The sequence below is a fragment of the Salvia hispanica genome, unplaced genomic scaffold, assembly GCF_023119035.1.
Source record: "Salvia hispanica cultivar TCC Black 2014 unplaced genomic scaffold, UniMelb_Shisp_WGS_1.0 HiC_scaffold_886, whole genome shotgun sequence".
Lineage (NCBI taxonomy): Eukaryota > Viridiplantae > Streptophyta > Magnoliopsida > Lamiales > Lamiaceae > Salvia > Salvia hispanica.
Genome location: NW_025952672.1, coordinates 37 through 4,969, shown reverse-complemented (window position 1 = coordinate 4,969; position 4,933 = coordinate 37). Strand labels below are relative to the sequence as shown.

Sequence of the window (4,933 nt, the reverse complement as noted above, 5' to 3'; positions counted from 1 at the left end):
ATGCCAAATTTAAAAGTCCCAACACATTAAAAAAAAACATACTTATTAAATATTCATAATACAAAATTAAATGTCCGAAAACATTAAAAAAATTTCATTTAATTAAAAAATAATTCAAACATAATTTTAATAACATTAAAAATGATATTACTAATTACATGAATTATGAACAAAAATACAACAAACTTTATAATTAACCTATAAACTAATAAATAAAAAATTAATAAAATTATAATACAAAAATAATTTTGATATTTATATATAAATATTAAAACAAAAAGTATTATATAATAATAATAATAATAAAGAGTAACACACAATTAGATGACCTAAACACATTAAATAACATACCCAAATAGAAAAAAATATATAAGCCCAAAACGATTTATAAATTAGGCCCATACATTAAAAAATGCATGCCCAATTCGTATAAGTCCAAAACACAACAGATTAGTGGGGAATTATTTAATTAGACTATAGATTACCCTTAATTCACACACTTAAGGATTAAAACAATACTTTATACAACCTATATAAGCATTTTTCTGAATAGAAGTTGTCGGCGCCGATTTTGGAAACTCCTAGCTCATCTCCTCCGCCGGAAACGGCGTCTTCTACTTAAATCGCCGCCGATCGGACACTACTACACCTTATCGACTCCTTACCAAGACTAATCTCCAGATTTGCAACTACAATACCACCAAAACAACAACTCTAAACCTCTACAAAATCGACACTGAAAACCGACGGGAAATTTCTTCGCCGCTCGCTAACGACGCCTCCGTCGTCGGTTCAACGAAGACGACGGAGAGTTGCGGTAGACCACAGCAAGAATCCTTCTCTTAAGCTACTAAATCAGATCAACCGGTTTCATTACAGGTATATTTCAACCAAATTTTCCTAATCAATCAAAAAACGTTGAAGATTAGGTCTATTCTGACTTTATTAATTGTTTTTTTTTCAGAATCGGAGAAGGAGGGATGACCTTCGATGATTCAAAGAATAGATCGTAAGTATTGGAGAAAACAGACCACAAATATTTCGATATAGTTGTTTTAATCTACCAGATGAGATAAGTTGTGTGGATTTCAAACAAAGTTCATTGATTTAATATTTTTGTCAATTTCATTCTGGTACGTTGATAACAGACTATATTCAAGCAGAGATCTATACCCTGAAAATTGAAAAAAAAAAGGATATCACTATTAGGTTGCAAAATTTTGCAAATCATTGAATAAATGAGGATTTTAATGTATTTTCAGATTGTGTATAAGGCTTTTGTATATATTGCTGTGAAATGAAGATTACATAACCTTCTACCAAATTGAAAGTTATTGGAGATTAAATTGTTATGCATTCCCGATTCTTAAAAAAGTACTTACATTTGTCAATTGACAGGAAAGTGAAAGACAATGAAATATGCAAGAAGGAGAAGGATCAAAGGATATAGCAGCCAGTTCAGCAAGAAAATCAGAGGTATAATAATCACTTGAAGCATCAGTTGATACACCCTGATAGGAGCAACCCTTTATGATTGTAGAACTTCTTCACCTTTTTCATTGCAATAGCACAAAATCTGTTTAATTTTTCCTACTTTACAGTTGAATGATATATTTAAAGAAATTGTGTTGTTAAAGGGTGTTCATTTCAAAAGCAACAATAGGTTCCAACATGACCTTTGAGTTGCCAAAAGATAAGGATTTAGTGGTTCATATTAATCTTAAAACACATGAATATGCATGTTCAAAAAAATTTTGCAGAATTTTATTCAGCAGAAACTCATCTTTCCTACTTTACAGATGAATGATATATTTAAAGAAATTGTGTTGTTAAAAGGTGTTCATTTCAAAAGCAACACAGGTTCCAACATGCCTTTGAGTTGCCAAAAGATAAGGGTTTATGGTCTTAAAAACACTTGGATATGCATATTTAAAAAAAATTGCAGAATTTTATTCATATGTTGATATCTATGATCTGTTTCTAGAATTAAAGGTAATTTTGTAATTACTTTTTTACTCCTTAGAATAGTAACTTAATAGGTATGACATACTTTTAATGTGATTTGGTGTCAATATGGGTGTATCTGTTTTTAAGCATGCATCAAATTCTGAAAAATAAGAATTTAATTTGCACGAATCATGTGCTTTTAAATGCATTCATGCAAGCTTGCAATATATATGACCATGCTTGACTGATCTTTAGAAGTTTGTTGTTTGGTCCCAAAATAGATAATATTCTTAACTATTGATTAAAATAATAAACAGCAATTGATATTTTAAAAGAGAATATACTATAATCTGAATTTTATCAACACCTCTGTAATTTGTATGTTCAAATATTTTTTTAATTAACATAAAAAGTTTACTGTCATATTCTGCAGTGTTTTCTGAGTGCAAAAAGACTAAAATTAATGTTGTGAAGCCAAGGTAACTATTAAATCACCTAATATGTATGCCACACTTTGCTAATAACTGAGTTAATGTTGTCATTTTGGTGTCAATATGGCTCTTTGTAGAAAGCATAAGCAAATTCTGAAAACAAATATTTTACTTTGCATGATTCATGTGGTGTCAATATGACGGTTTGTAGAAAGCATAAGCAAATTCTGAAAACAAATAATTTACTTTGCCTGATTCATGTGATTTTGAATACAATGATGCTTGCTTGGAATATCTATGAGCCTATATTTGTGAACCAATTTTCTCGCATGCATTCTTTGGAAGAGAAGTTTGAATTTTGGTGCCCTATAAACAAAAAATTAGAAAATAGAAACATATATATTATATTAAACTTTCTATATTTCATGTATTCTGTTTTGGTAAACGTACCAGCATATCATGAAATACTACTTCCAAGTGCTATCATTGTTGTCTCTAGAATTGTATTCATAAACACGGATGCAACAACCCTTGATGGTGGTGTTGTAACTTTAGGTAGAAGATTGTCCTGCAACTAATGAATGTTGTCATTGTTTGAGATACAATGCTTTCTGCTATTGAAAAGAAATATTCAAAAATCAGTGACTAATTTAAAGAATGTATGCAGTATTTAAACTAACAGCCTATTTTGTGCAGGAAATGATCCCAATAGATTGCAAATAGAAGTGGCAAAAAAGGCAAATCATTGAACACAAATTCTAAAATGAGGTCAGTGCCTTTTTATGAGAATCAACAGATCACTTAAATTGAATAAGACTGTGTATTAAGTTCAGAAACAGGAACAAATAATTTCATTCATTAGTTGCAGGAACTTCGTGATCCAGAATATGAATGAGAGATGGCACTCAAGATTTCACAGATGAGGTGCATCACAGCAATGACAAATACAGGTTAGAAAACTACCTTCATTGTGTTGTGCTGTGCTAAGTAGTTATGGAAACTTATAAAAACATAAGTAACATTTAGACATAATATGAAACTATAACAGAAAAAAATAGTGATAAAGCAGAAATGGCAAACTGAATGAAATACATTAAGAATAAAGACTGCAGATTCATAGAAGAATACATAAATAATAAATGAGCAGTGCTTTAAGTGAGAATAGATGAATTAAGAAAAAGAAAGATTCTGAACTATTTCTGATGATGATTCTGCTGAATGATTTTGGTTGAGAGAGTTTAGTGAGAGTGAATGAAGGAGTGAGTGGAAGGGGGTATTTATAGTGCTCACCTCTTAAGCATGCTTGTTGGAAAATTGTGCATGTTCCCAAAAAAAACATAATCATGAGAGACCTTCCACATAACAACTATTTTCTATTTATAAAAAATAGTATCTAATAATAATATTCCAGACTTAAAATACTTTAACAACTTGCATGCCAAATATTGATACAAAGTCTTTTACACTTATATTCATATTAATATTAATATTATTTACTATTAATACGAATATAAGTTAAATATTACAGATTCATGTCTCATACATTAATATTAATATCAATACGAATATGAATATAAGTTAAATATTACAGATTCATGTCTCATAAATTTGGCCTATTTAATTTCATAAGTCATCAATATTTTAAGGTCATTTAAGGCCCAATTCATTTCAGCAACTATTAACTTCACTTGTATTATATATAGGTGACTTGTTGAGTTAAAAAAAAAACCAACCCTAAAAATATAATAGCCGCCTCTCACTCTCAACTCTTCAGAAAAAGGAAAGAGAAGGAAAAGAAAAGCGGCCTCTCTCTCTTCACTCTACAATCATTATAGAGAGAAGATAACATTGCAAGCATGGGCGGCTACAATCAAGACAAAGGTATGTAATTCTTTCTTTTCAAGCTATGTCCTATATCTATATTTGACAACATAGTCATATCTAACTTACATGAGCATAATGTTGATGAGGTATTAGAGATTATAAGAGTCAGATTTCAAATACAATTACTAATCTTTGCAAATATTAATTCTAGAATGCTTTGCAAATCCTATCATCTATTTATATAATAAGATGTATTATTTCTCCAATTTCTTTTCACAAACGAATTCAATGCTTAGTTTTCAAAATATATATACTACTCCCTTGATAGGTTTTTCATTTAGTATGGTTCCTACTCTCTCCGTCGCTCTCTCTCTCTCTTATTTTTCATGTTCTAAAATTTTAATTTCATTCTCTCTTTCTTTCTCTTTTTTTTCATGTTCTAAAATTGTAACAAACAAAATACTTTACGGAGAATGGAGAGATCAAGCATTTCTAATCACGGTCACAACTTAGCATTAAACACAAAAGGAAACTTAATTCATGTAGGCTTAAATTCAGATAACATTATCAGCATGTAGCCCAAATATGAAGATCTTTATGATTGAAGAAGGTCAAAACTATAGAAAAAACCAATCTTACAAGTAATATAGGTTCAAATATGTTTTCATCAAATATGAAAACAATAAGGACAAAAAGCAAAAGTAAACTCGAATGCATGGAATACGCATTTG

General features: G+C 29.8%; 1 long non-coding RNA gene across 1 annotated transcript; it reads left to right on the top strand.

The window, feature by feature from the left end:
- The first annotated feature begins 979 nt into the window (after nt 1–979).
- LOC125200267 lies at nt 980–4,384 on the top strand. Its single transcript, XR_007172707.1, has 5 exons — nt 980–1,009; nt 1,399–1,476; nt 3,075–3,146; nt 3,241–3,328; nt 4,153–4,384. It is a non-coding gene; the product is annotated as an uncharacterized LOC125200267 (long non-coding RNA).
- Nucleotides 4,385–4,933: the final 549 nt, after the last annotated feature.